General features: G+C 40.1%; 1 protein-coding gene across 1 annotated transcript in view; it reads right to left on the bottom strand.

The window, feature by feature from the left end:
- Positions 1-11,898, bottom strand: part of LOC306882852 (HEAT repeat-containing protein 5B-like) — a 104,952-nt gene extending 93,054 nt beyond the window's left edge. The window contains exon 1 of the mRNA XM_079437815.1: positions 11,827-11,898. The gene's annotated coding sequence lies outside the window, so the exon portion shown is untranslated. The remainder of the gene's footprint in view (positions 1-11,826) is intronic.
- Between the last annotated feature and the right edge of the window lie 3,267 nt (positions 11,899-15,165).

The raw sequence follows: 15,165 nt of genomic DNA, 5'->3' as shown, positions 1-15,165 counted from the left end.
TGCAGCCTGAGCCAGAAAGAGAATTGATTAGTTCTTCTATATCGAGTCTCGGGTTTGAGTCGTTCGTTCATCACGTGACAGCCCCATACACTTAACCAATGCAGCCTGAGCCGGAAAGAGAATTGATTAGTTCTTCTATATCGAGTCTCAGGTTTGAGTCGTTCGTTCATCACGTGACAGCCCCATACGCTTAACCAATGCAGCCTGAGCCAGAAAGAGAATTGATTAGTTCTTCTATATCGAGTCTCGGGTTTGAGTCGTTCGTTCATCACGTGACAGCCCCATACACTTAACCAATGCAGCCTGAGCCGGAAAGAGAATTGATTAGTTCTTCTATATCGAGTCTCGGGTTTGAGTCGTTCGTTCATCACGTGACAGCCCCATACACTTAACCAATGCAGCCTGAGCCGGAAAGAGAATTGATTAGTTCTTCTATATCGAGTCTCGGGTTTGAGTCGTTCGTTCATCACGTGACAGCCCCATACACTTAACCAATGCAGCCTGAGCCGGAAAGAGAATTGATTAGTTTGTCTATATCGAGTCTCGGGTTTGAGTCGTTCGTTCATCACGTGACAGCCCCATACACTTAACCAATGCAGTCTGAGCCGGAAAGAGAATTGATTAGTTTGTCTATATCGAGTCTCGGGTTTGAGTCGTTCGTTCATCACGTGACAGCCCCATACACTTAACCAATGCAGCCTGAGCCGGAAAGAGAATTGATTAGTTCACCTCCCGAGTCTCGGGTTTGAGTCGTTCGTTCATCACGTGACAGCCCCATACGCTTAACCAATGCAGCCTGAGCCAGAAAGAGAATTGATTAGTTCTTCTATATCGAGTCTCGGGTTTGAGTCGTTCGTTCATCACGTGACAGCCCCATACACTTAACCAATGCAGTCTGAGCCGGAAAGAGAATTGATTAGTTCTTCTATATCGAGTCTCGGGTTTGAGTCGTTCGTTCATCACGTGACAGCCCCATACACTTAACCAATGCAGCCTGAGCCGGAAAGAGAATTGATTAGTTCTTCTATATCGAGTCTCGGGTTTGAGTCGTTCGTTCATCACGTGACAGCCCCATACGCTTAACCAATGCAGCCTGAGCCAGAAAGAGAATTGATTAGTTCTTCTATATCGAGTCTCGGGTTTGAGTCGTTCGTTCATCACGTGACAGCCCCATACACTTAACCAATGCAGCCTGAGCCGGAAAGAGAATTGATTAGTTCTTCTATATCGAGTCTCGGGTTTGAGTCGTTCGTTCATCACGTGACAGCCCCATACGCTTAACCAATGCAGCCTGAGCCGGAAAGAGAATTGATTAGTTCTTCTATATCGAGTCTCGGGTTTGAGTCGTTCGTTCATCACGTGACAGCCCCATACACTTAACCAATGCAGCCTGAGCCGGAAAGAGAATTGATTAGTTCTTCTATATCGAGTCTCGGGTTTGAGTCGTTCGTTCATCACGTGACAGCCCCATACACTTAACCAATGCAGCCTGAGCCGGAAAGAGAATTGATTAGTTCTTCTATATCGAGTCTCGGGTTTGAGTCGTTCGTTCATCACGTGACAGCCCCATACGCTTAACCAATGCAGCCTGAGCCGGAAAGAGAATTGATTAGTTCACCTCCCGAGTCTCGGGTTTGAGTCGTTCGTTCATCACGTGACAGCCCCATACGCTTAACCAATGCAGCCTGAGCCGGAAAGAGAATTGATTAGTTCTTCTATATCGAGTCTCAGGTTTGAGTCGTTCGTTCATCACGTGACAGCCCCATACGCTTAACCAATGCAGCCTGAGCCAGAAAGAGAATTGATTAGTTCTTCTATATCGAGTCTCGGGTTTGAGTCGTTCGTTCATCACGTGACAGCCCCATACACTTAACCAATGCAGCCTGAGCCGGAAAGAGAATTGATTAGTTCTTCTATATCGAGTCTCAGGTTTGAGTCGTTCGTTCATCACGTGACAGCCCCATACGCTTAACCAATGCAGCCTGAGCCAGAAAGAGAATTGATTAGTTCTTCTATATCGAGTCTCGGGTTTGAGTCGTTCGTTCATCACGTGACAGCCCCATACACTTAACCAATGCAGCCTGAGCCGGAAAGAGAATTGATTAGTTCTTCTATATCGAGTCTCGGGTTTGAGTCGTTCGTTCATCACGTGACAGCCCCATACACTTAACCAATGCAGCCTGAGCCGGAAAGAGAATTGATTAGTTCTTCTATATCGAGTCTCGGGTTTGAGTCGTTCGTTCATCACGTGACAGCCCCATACACTTAACCAATGCAGCCTGAGCCGGAAAGAGAATTGATTAGTTTGTCTATATCGAGTCTCGGGTTTGAGTCGTTCGTTCATCACGTGACAGCCCCATACGCTTAACCAATGCAGCCTGAGCCGGAAAGAGAATTGATTAGTTCTTCTATATCGAGTCTCGGGTTTGAGTCGTTCGTTCATCACGTGACAGCCCCATACACTTAACCAATGCAGCCTGAGCCGGAAAGAGAATTGATTAGTTCTTCTATATCGAGTCTCGGGTTTGAGTCGTTCGTTCATCACGTGACAGCCCCATACACTTAACCAATGCAGCCTGAGCCAGAAAGAGAATTGATTAGTTCACCTCCCGAGTCTCGGGTTTGAGTCGTTCGTTCATCACGTGACAGCCCCATACGCTTAACCAATGCAGCCTGAGCCGGAAAGAGAATTGATTAGTTCACCTCCCGAGTCTCGGGTTTGAGTCGTTCGTTCATCACGTGACAGCCCCATACGCTTAACCAATGCAGCCTGAGCCGGAAAGAGAATTGATTAGTTCACCTCCCGAGTCTCGGGTTTGAGTCGTTCGTTCTTCACGTGACAGCCCCATACGCTTAACCAATGCAGCCTGAGCCAGAAAGAGAATTGATTAGTTCATCTCTCGAGTCTCAGGTTTGAGTCGTTTGTTCATCACGTGACAGCCCCATACGCTTAACCAATGCAGCCTGAGCCGGAAAGAGAATTGATTAGTTCTTCTATCGAGTCTCGGGTTTGAGTCGTTCGTTCATCACGTGACAGCCCCATACGCTTAACCAATGCAGCCTGAGCCGGAAAGAGAATTGATTAGTTCTTCTATATCGAGTCTCGGGTTTGAGTCGTTCGTTCATCACGTGACAGCCCCATACGCTTAACCAATGCAGCCTGAGCCGGAAAGAGAATTGATTAGTTCTTCTATATCGAGTCTCGGGTTTGAGTCGTTCGTTCATCACGTGACAGCCCCATACGCTTAACCAATGCAGCCTGAGCCGGAAAGAGAATTGATTAGTTCTTCTATCGAGTCTCGGGTTTGAGTCGTTCGTTCATCACGTGACAGCCCCATACGCTTAACCAATGCAGCCTGAGCCGGAAAGAGAATTGATTAGTTCTTCTATATCGAGTCTCGGGTTTGAGTCGTTCGTTCATCACGTGACAGCCCCATACGCTTAACCAATGCAGCCTGAGCCGGAAAGAGAATTGATTAGTTCATCTCTCGAGTCTCAGGTTTGAGTCGTTTGTTCATCACGTGACAGCCCCATACGCTTAACCAATGCAGCCTGAGCCGGAAAGAGAATTGATTAGTTCTTCTATCGAGTCTCGGGTTTGAGTCGTTCGTTCATCACGTGACAGCCCCATACACTTAACCAATGCAGCCTGAGCCGGAAAGAGAAATGATTAGTTCTTCTATATCGAGTCTCGGGTTTGAGTCGTTCGTTCATCACGTGACAGCCCCATACACTTAACCAATGCAGCCTGAGCCGGAAAGAGAATTGATTAGTTCTTCTATATCGAGTCTCGGGTTTGAGTCGTTCGTTCATCACGTGACAGCCCCATACGCTTAACCAATGCAGCCTGAGCCGGAAAGAGAATTGATTAGTTCTTCTATATCGAGTCTCGGGTTTGAGTCGTTCGTTCATCACGTGACAGCCCCATACGCTTAACCAATGCAGCCTGAGCCGGAAAGAGAATTGATTAGTTCTTCTATATCGAGTCTCGGGTTTGAGTCGTTCGTTCATCACGTGACAGCCCCATACACTTAACCAATGCAGCCTGAGCCGGAAAGAGAATTGATTAGTTCTTCTATATCGAGTCTCGGGTTTGAGTCGTTCGTTCATCACGTGACAGCCCCATACGCTTAACCAATGCAGCCTGAGCCGGAAAGAGAATTGATTAGTTCTTCTATATCGAGTCTCGGGTTTGAGTCGTTCGTTCATCACGTGACAGCCCCATACACTTAACCAATGCAGCCTGAGCCGGAAAGAGAATTGATTAGTTCTTCTATATCGAGTCTCGGGTTTGAGTCGTTCGTTCATCACGTGACAGCCCCATACGCTTAACCAATGCAGCCTGAGCCGGAAAGAGAATTGATTAGTTCTTCTATATCGAGTCTCGGGTTTGAGTCGTTCGTTCATCACGTGACAGCCCCATACGCTTAACCAATGCAGCCTGAGCCGGAAAGAGAATTGATTAGTTCATCTATATCGAGTCTCGGGTTTGAGTCGTTCGTTCATCACGTGACAGCCCCATACGCTTAACCAATGCAGCCTGAGCCGGAAAGAGAATTGATTAGTTCATCTATATCGAGTCTCGGGTTTGAGTCTTTCGTTCATCACGTGACAGCCCCATACGCTTAACCAATGCAGCCTGAGCCGGAAAGAGAATTGATTAGTTCATCTATATCGAGTCTCGGGTTTGAGTCGTTCGTTCATCACGTGACAGCCCCATACGCTTAACCAATGCAGCCTGAGCCGGAAAGAGAATTGATTAGTTCTTCTATATCGAGTCTCGGGTTTGAGTCGTTCGTTCATCACGTGACAGCCCCATACGCTTAACCAATGCAGCCTGAGCCGGAAAGAGAATTGAATATAGTCTACGAACGACTCAAACCCGAGACTCGGGAGATAAGAGGTGATGCGCAAATCATAGACTAAAGACCCAGGTAAACAATTAATTAATATTATTGTTATCATTTTTATGTTGATGGTTGTATTCTGTTTTATATTCGTGATTTTTGAGCTTTAATAAAAAAATAAAAAAAATAAAAAAAAGAATGAATATTTTCTGTTTCTTATAGCATAGTTTTGTATTGTTTGTAGTGTGATAAACGTTTGCGTAAGTAGTAGATGTGTTTGGAAAGTAACACGTAACATTTGAATTATATTTAGCTAAAATGAACGAAATGACTCGAAAAAAGATTCGTTCATTTTGCTGAACGAGACTCAAAGGTCCGAGTCGGTAAAATGATCCGAACTTCCCATCACTACAGCTGACAGACTGCTTTACTACTAAACTACTTCTTCTTATTGGTTTTATGGCGGATTGCAATCATGATTTATCAGGTACATACCGCCACCTACTGTACCGGAGTATGTAACATGGATTATCCTACATCTCAATGACTCAAAAAAATTCAAATAATATATATATATATATATATATATATATATATATATATATATATATATATATATATATTTATATATATATATATATATATATATATATATTTATATATATATATATATATATATATATATATATATATATATATATAAAATAATAATTTCAATTTTACCCCACTACTATCGAAATTCTATTATATCCTTCAGATATTCCACAACAGCATCCTGTGCATCTTTTATCTTCTCCTGTTGTTCCCTAAACACCTTCAAGGTTGCATTTTCTTCCTGCCTGATTTATCTTCTGCTTTAATCTAATCCTCTCTTCTCTATACTTCCTACAATGCAGCAGTATACAGGTCCTTTTCAAAAAATTAGCATATTGTGATAAAGTTCATTATTTTCTGTAATGTACTGATAAACATTAGACTTTCATATATTTTAGATTCATTACAACACAACTGAAGTAGTTCAAGCCTTTTATTGTTTTAATATTGATGATTTTGGCATACAGCTCATGAAAACCCAAAATTCCTATCTCAAAAAATTAGCATATTTCATCCGACCAATAAAAGAAAAGTGTTTTTAATACAAAAAAAGTCAACCTTCAAATAATTATGTTCAGTTATGCACTCAATACTTGGTCGGGAATCCTTTTGCAGAAATGACTGCTTCAATGCGGCGTGGCATGGAGGCAATCAGCCTGTGGCACTGCTGAGGTGTTATGGAGGCCCAGGATGCTTCGATAGCGGCCTTAAGCTCATCCAGAGTGTTGGGTCTTGCGTCTCTCAACTTTCTCTTCACAATATCCCACAGATTCTCTATGGGGTTCAGGTCAGGAGAGTTGGCAGGCCAATTGAGCACAGTAATACCATGGTCAGTAAACCATTTACCAGTGGTTTTGGCACTGTGAGCAGGTGCCAGGTCGTGCTGAAAAATGAAATCTTCATCTCCATAAAGCTTTTCAGCAGATGGAAGCATGAAGTGCTCCAAAATCTCCTGATAGCTAGCTGCATTGACCCTGCCCTTGATAAAACACAGTGGACCAACACCAGCATCACTGACTGTGGGTACTTGACACTGGACTTCAGGCATTTTGGCATTTCCCTCTCCCCAGTCTTCCTCCAGACTCTGGCACCTTGATTTCCGAATGACATGCAAAATGTGCTTTCATCCGAAAAAAGTACTTTGGACCACTGAGCAACAGTCCAGTGCTGCTTCTCTGTAGCCCAGGTCAGGCGCTTCTGCCGCTGTTTCTGGTTCAAAAGTGGCTTGACCTGGGGAATGCGGCACCTGTAGCCCATTTCCTGCACACGCCTGTACACGGTGGCTCTGGATGTTTCTACTCCAGACTCAGTCCACTGCTTCCGCAGGTCCCCCAAGGTCTGGAATCGGTCCTTCTCCACAATCTTCCTCAGGGTCCGGTCACCTCTTCTCGTTGTGCTGCGTTTTCTGCCACACTTTTTCCTTCCCACAGACTTCCCACTGAGGTGCCTTGATACAGCACTCTGGGAACAGCCTATTCGTTCAGAAATTTCTTTCTGTGTCTTACCCTCTTGCTTGAGGGTGTCAATGATGGCCTTCTGGACAGCAGTCAGGTCGGCAGTCTTACCCATGATTGCGGTTTTGAGTAATGAACCAGGCTGGGAGTTTTTAAAAGCCTCAGGAATCTTTTGCAGGTGTTTAGAGTTAATTAGTTGATTCAGATGATTAGGTTAATAGCTCGTTTAGAGAACCTTTTCATGATATGCTAATTTTTTGAGATAGGAATTTTGGGTTTTCATGAGCTGTATGCCAAAATCATCAATATTAAAACAATAAAAGGCTTGAACTACTTCAGTTGTGTTGTAATGAATCTAAAATATATGAAAGTCTAATGTTTATCAGTACATTACAGAAAATAATGAACTTTATCACAATATGCTCATTTTTTGAAAAGGACCTGTATGTTCTACATTTTCTGTGATTTTACATTCCATACATTCATCTGATTTACTTTTACCTAACAAAAACAATGTTTTATTTAACCCTGTGTGGTCAAACCTCAGCCTGGTTAAAACGGTCTCCTCCCTTCTATTCCTTTCATTCACACCCTGTGCATTAATACATTTCTGTATGCTACAATATTTTCTCCCACTATTATCCATGTCCCACCTGTCCTGCCATTTCTTCATCATTTATTTTTTAATTATTGCCTTAGCTTCTCCTTTACCAAAGGGAATATTCATTATTTCGCTCACCCTAGTTGATTTCTTTGCTATTTTGTCTGCTTTCTCATTCCCTTTTATATTTACATGAGCAGGTGAATCTCACATCTATCTGAAGCCTTCGCAATCTAAATAAATTGTGATGGATTTCTAGCATTAAATCTTCTCTATTAGATTTCATATTTTGAATACTATATAGGGCTGCTACAGAGTCAACACAACATACCACTGGATCTGGTTTTACTTATTTTAATTATACTCCCATCATCCTTTAATAACACTATTGGTAGGGTTTTCATTGCCACATCCACGTAAACGACACCAGTATGTAAGCATGAGTTTCTCCCTTCTAAGATCTAAGGGCACTTCTCCTAACTCTACCTGGATTGCCTTAGTTGGTGTTGATCTCATCGCACCAGAACAAATCCTCAAAGCTTTATTAATAACTCTATCCATTTTCATTAAATGTGTTTTCGCCGCTGCTCCATACACAAAGCATCCATAGTCTATTGTTGACCTCATTAGAGCCCTAAATATACATCAGTGATTGTTTATTTGCTCCCTGATCTTTCCCAACTAATGCTCTCATTAAGTTTATAACTTTCTTACATTTTGATTCCACCTTTTCCATATGTGCTTTCCATGTACCCTTTGATCTAACCACATACCCAAATATTTAAAACAATCTACTGTTTCCATATTGTGGCCATATAACTTCAAGTTCTGTTTGTCTATCCCTTTCTTCCTGGTAAATAACATATGACAAGATTTACTTGTAGAAAGCTTAAAGCCCCAATTATATGACCATTCTACTTCTCCTATTGCTTCCTTGATTTTACGTGTCACACCTATGGGATCTCGTCCTCTTACCCAAACAGCCCCATCATCTGCATACAAAGCTGACCCAACTCGTCTGTCCAAATTCATAAAAATATCATTAATCATAACATCAAATAAGACTGGACTTATAACGCTTCCTTGTGGAATTCCATTAATAATTTCAAATTCCTCAGACACTTCTGATCCCACTTTAACTCTAAATCTTCTTTCTGATAAAAAAGATCTAAAACCCAATTATATAACCTACCTCTTATTCCAATCTTAATTAATAGCCCTTCCCTCCACATAGAATCGTAAGCCTTTTCAATATCAAAGAATACAATATTCATTAATTATTTTCTCTATCTCATTACTTACTTTCACAACAGCATCCATAGCAGAACGTCCTTTTCTGAAACCACTTTGGTACGGTGCAAATAAACCTCTGTATTCAAGGAAATAATGAAGTCTTCTGACTAAGATCTTCTCCATCCACTCATAGGTGGGATGTTAGGGCGATGGGTCTATAGTTGCCAGCACTGTTAGGATCCTTTCCAGATTTTTTTAAAAGGCAGTATTCATGCACTCTTCCAATTTTTGGGCATTTACCTTCTTTCCAAATCTTATTAAATAAATACAATACTGCCTCTAATATTTTTCCTGGTAAATTTTGAAACATTACATAGCTCAATTGATCTTCTCCCGTAGCAGTATTTCTGATACCATTTAATACCATCACTAATTCATTCATATTCATTTCTTCATCCATAGTACTTTCCACATTGTCTTTTTTTAAAAACACAGTCCTATTTTCATTTAAAATCTTTTCTTTATTTTGTCTGTGAGTGTCATCTAAATGGTCACCACTATGCACACTGGCAAACCTCTTTCCTAATATATGTGCCTTTTCCTTATCTGTTATTGCCATTATTCCATCATCCTCTAATACTGGTATTTTAATATACACTTTATTCCCACTCATTTTCTTCATCATTGACCATATCTCTCCTATTTGAACTTCTCTCCCAATAGTTGAACAGTAACTCCTCCATGCATCTCGTTTACTATTCTTAATTTCTCGTCGAGCTTGAGCCTTTTTCCTCTGATAATTAATTAAATTTTCCTGATTCAAGTTATTTCTTTCTTATTATTTCGTTCTTTTATAATTTCTGTACATTTATCATTCCACCATGGGACCATTTTCCTTTTCCCTCCAACTATCTTGAGTGGTATACTATTTAAAGCTGCATTTAATATTAATTGTGAAACTTCAGATGCGCATTCCTCAATATCACCCTCCATTAGAGTTAAATCTGCTGATTCTCAACATATTTCTTTACATTTTTCCCAGTCAGCTTTTGTAAAATCCCACTTCTTATGCCTAGGCCTTTCTTGGATATCTATTTCAGCATTTGTAGAACATATTATCAGAAAGTGGTCGCTCCCAATACTTGTACTGTCATTAACATTCCACTCACAATAATTTGCCAGATTATTAGATACTAAAGTAAGATCAATACAAGACAATGTGTTAGAACGTATGTCAATTCTTGTACCATTTTCATTATTTAGACAAACTAGCTGCCTAACATCCATCAATTCTTCCACTACTTCCCCATTTTTATCAGTGTGCTTACTTCCCCAAAGATTATTATGTGCATTGAAGTCTTTTCTTTTCCCTTGTCTCCTAATTATATCCTCTAAAATGTCTAGACTTAATGATTTACATGGATTATAAAAGCTGATTACTACCAGGTTCCCATCTGATTTATATAATTCAATAATCACTCATTCTATTTCTATTGAAGTTGCTATTCTTTTCAATGATATCCCATCCCTTACAAATGTTGCACAGCCTCCACCTTGACCTCCATCTCTATCAAACCTGACAGACTCATATCCAGGTATAATAAAATCAAGGTGAGGTCGAAGCCAAGTTTCTTGAATCAAATAATATCATGTTTGACTTCAGATTCTGCTACAAACTTTTTAAATTCTTGTCCATTTGCAATTAAGCTTCTAGCATGCCATTGCAAGAGGTGGAGTACCATTACAAGATTAATTAACACTCTGAGATCCTCCATCATTATTAGCACTCAACATACTATGTATATCTTCAGCTTTAACATCTTTAATACTTAGAAACTCCTCTGCAGCTTCCACCACGGTCTTGATTCTATCACCTTTTCTTTCTTGTCGTGTCGCAATATTAATAACTCTGCACATAAAAGCTATAAAACTTATCTTTTCCACCATCAAGGTGTTCTCCTCAACTTTACGCTTATGGTTGCATGGCTTCTGTGGAGGTGCTGGCCTTCCTGGCTGATATCTCCTTATGTCTGAACTCTGGGGTACTACATACCTTACATTGTCATTCAAATTGTCCTGATATTCTTTTGGTCTATTTTGTTTGTTTTCATATATACCAATACCCTTTAATGCCTCTGCATATGTCACCTTATTCATAACCTTGTATCTTTGCACTTCTTTAGCTTGTTTCTGAACCACACAACCAGCATAAGCAGCACTATTCCACAATTACATCTTAGCATCTGTATTGCATTGGCCATAATCATGTTGTCCTCCACACTTCGCACATCTTTGTTTCCATTTACACTGTTGTGCTGTGTGTCCCATTCTCTGACATCTGAAGCACCTTCACGGGTGTGGAATGTATTCCCTCACTTTGTATGTGATCCAACCCATTTGGACTTCAGTAGCCATCATCTTTTCAAAAACAAGTAGTACACCTCCTTTATTGATTTGGAGTGTTTTGTCTTGTTATATTCCCTGCTTGTATCTGGTTCTTCACATCCTCCGTGGACATTTCCAGAGGCTCATTTGAAATCACTGCTCTTAGCTTTGCTGTCATTCCTGGTACATGCACTTTAATCTTTCCACCAGCAAGACGAACCATTTTCAGCATCATCTCCTGCTGTGTCTTATTTACTGCTGAAATTACATTTACAATTGCCTGAACAGGATGAAAGTGACCTTTATCATTCCTACGCGTAATAATGACCTTCCACTCTTCCTGTTTGTCATCAAACCTCCTGCTTCAGTAGTTTTAGCTCTGGTCTGTGGTACTCTCTCCTCCACTACTCGCTTCAGACCATGCTTTTTTCCTTGCCTCCATATCTGAAGGCCACCCGTCATCATCTGAATCAGAATCCGTTGCTACCCTCACGATACAGTTAGATTGCAGTCCACCGTGTCCTTGTCGTCGCCGACCGAACACGAGACCGATCTGTAGATCAGGTCAAAACACTTCCGCGCCTCTATGTCTGGCAGCTTCTCACAAAACTCAGCCCTACTAAACTAACGTTACTGCAGAAGAAACACACCTTTATCAAGAATAATGGCGCGCGGCGGTCTGTCTAAACAAACGAGATTTAGTTCATCTTACCTGTTCTCCGTGTAGTAGTGAGATCGGTGGAAGGGTTGTCACTACTCGATCCGTACCGGAAACACGGTTTGTATTGCGCATGCGCGGAAATACGTCTACTTCTTCTTCTTCTTCTTCTGTAAATTTTATTGGCAGCTTGCAATCATTGTGCATTACCGCCATCTACTGGGCTGAGGTGTGACCACATTGGGACGTCATCATTCTAAAAAAAAAAAAAAAAAAAATCATTAACATCCTATAGGATCAAGGCCCAAGCTTCAGCTTATAACCTTATGGTTATAACCGCCCTAACTGTAGACTGTGTGCTGGTTATACTCAATACATTTTCCATTGTTAAATCTTTCTTTACCGCTCTCTTCATTTTTCCCCTTTCTCTGGTGTATTGTGTACAATCTAAAAGTATGTGTTTTACATTTTCTATTACTCCACAATTTGTGCATAATCCAGTCTGATGTTTCCCTATAATGTAATCCACTATTTAAATGTGTATGTCCCATCCTCAGTCTGCTAAACCATGTTTCCTCCTGCCTTTCCAATCCACTGATTTTACTAGCTGTCACCTCTTTGTGTATTTTATACAAATGTCTGCCTTTTACCTCCTTATCCCATCTCTCCTGCCACATTCTGTTAATGTTGTCCTTAATAATACTTTTAATTTCTGACCTGCTTAATTTGATCTCCAGTTCAACCAGTTCTGATGTAACAGCTTCCTTCGCCAGCATGTCTGCCTTCTCGTTCCCCTCCACTCCCTTGTGTGCAGGAACCCATAGAAACACTACGCTTATGCTCTGTTGGTTACTTTTAAACATGAGTTGATTCATTTCATCTAGTAGATCCTGTCTACATGAAGACTTTCCACTCTGAATGCATGCTTGTGAGGACATTGAGTCTGAACAGATGATCAGCTTATTGGGTTTTACTTCTTCCACCCATTGTAAAGCCAGAATTATTGCTAACATTTCTGCTGTAAAAATGGCCAAATGGTCTGTTGTCCTTTTTTTAATATTAACATTATACTTTAAAATGTGGACTGCAACCCCTGTTTTCCCAGTCTGCTCTTTTGATGCGTCTGTGAAAATCTGAACTGTGTCATCATAATTTATGTCAATATATTATTATCTCCCAAGAAAAAATGATTTGCAGCATTTTACTGTTACTTGTAAGTGTAATTCATGTATTGTGAAACTGCAGCTTCATGCTAGCGCAAAATAAATATGATCTGCATTCTTATGACTTCCATTTTTCCGCGCTTACACTTTTGACACGTTTTTTTCGCCAAAATACGGTCAAAAGCACTGCAAGCCTGTGAACAGTGATGTGCAAGCGAGAACAACAGTTTAAAGAACTGCAAAACGGATTGACTGCGTAAAACCAATCTGTAGGTGTAAAAAAACTGACTAAATGTCTAAATGACTTGTGTATGTAGGGCAAAAAGTTCCCGAAATAATCCCAAATACTCCAGAGTGCAGTCTGGACGATGGGGCGGGGCGACACGTGTTGCTCCGCCCACCCCCAATTTCATTGGTTTATAACCCGGCAAGCCTTATTGGTGTAGACCCGAGCATGCGCATTCCTTTGTGTACAATTTTGTAAAATTGATTTGGACATACTACAGAAATATGTGCTAACTCTAGAATCATAGGCTTTAATTATTATCTGTTTAGTAACCATAGTAATTTTAGTCAGATGAATTCATTATTTAAAAATAAACTTGAGCACCTCCGGGTTCTTCAGGTTATAGCGCTTCATTCATATTTCCTTGAGGATCGGAAGGCCACGGATCAGCACTAAATTGGGATTTTATACGCACATGGTGATCATTTACTGTATTTTAGACATGGGCAAACACAAATATAATTTCTTATATAACGTGAATATGTTTTAAAGTATGTTTTAAAGCACAACCGTTTTTTTTGTTTGTTATTTATAGAGATGAATTAGCCTATGTTGCTCAATGCGTCACAAACTTGTAGCTTATAAAGTGCAAATAAATATTTTCATGAGAACCTCAATGTTTCCTTGTTTATATCTCAATAAAATATTTGAGCATATATCGATTCTCTTACAGTTTTTCAAAATTTCCTATCTTATAGTAAATAAGTGTCTGTGACATCAAATATTAAAAATCCAATAATTTCTGTATCCACACCCTCATTGTGTGTGTGTGTGTGTTAATCTGTGTACGGGATGAATTTAGATTCAGTTATTAACACTCGATCATTGTAGCCATATAGACCTGCGTAAATATCAAATATTAAATAACTCGGCGCTGTGAATCTGTGCAAACGGTGCGTGAGCACTTTTAATAAAAGACCTTCTCTGTGATTAATATTTTTATTTATTTATTAAAGACTATATAGCTACTAAAAATCTAACATCTGTAGGCCTAATATAGTACAGTGATTGGTTCCACACAACCAGTAATTCAATTTGTGCATATAGTCTATATATAAAAGTATAATTAAAAATGTTTAAATACGCACTAAAGCACATTAATAATAATATTTGCTGTAGGTCAGATTTAATAACAGCTCTTTTAGTAAACAAAAACATTTAGGCATATATGCAAATAAATAAATGAATGAGTGTGTGTTTCAGCTAGGTTTTTATTCCCATTATCCACACATCATACCCCAGTTCACGCTGATGGGCTATTTGGTATTATTGTCTTATTTGTCACCGCAGTGTTGTTCTTTAAATTAAAACCATTTGCGGGTTTGTCCTGTGTCTTCCTGAACTACAATGAATGAAGTTTGTGCTTATCCATCGATCCTAAAATAAAGAATATAGGCTACATGTAAATATTAATTATACAAAACAGCTAAATCTCAAACAGTGGATCATTTTTATCAGCATCGCCCAGCTAAAACTGCTCAATGTTTAAGTATGTCTGCTTCGTGTACTGTGAAAAGTGCAATAATATATGAGGTAATTTAACGTGCCATTAGGACTATATCATGGCCACGAATTAAGAGCCGCTCATATTAAACAGCTCTATTCTGCCCGAATACTCGGAGATGCCCCACCAAGCGTTTGATAGGAACTTACTCTAACTAATTCGTCATAAGTAAAAAAAATAAAAATAAAACACATTTGCTAATTGATTCTAACTAAAATCGCTGTTGTTAGCACTTAATATTTCTGTAGTACAGCCAAACAGCGTCGATCATTCATAAAAACGTATATAAAAGAATGCTCATGAGCAAACTTCTACATCAATAAGCTCCGCTGTATCATAAGCCAATGAAATTGAGGGTGGGCGGAGCGACACGTGTCGCCCCTCCTTAATGTGTCGCCCCGCCCCTTCGTCCAGACTGCACTCTGGAGCTACTCAAATAA

The sequence above is a fragment of the Barbus barbus genome (genome assembly GCF_936440315.1).
Source record: "Barbus barbus genome assembly, chromosome: 16".
NCBI lineage: Eukaryota > Metazoa > Chordata > Actinopteri > Cypriniformes > Cyprinidae > Barbus > Barbus barbus.
Note: the sequence above shows the minus strand (reverse complement) of the source record. Positions and strands in the feature narration are given on the sequence as shown.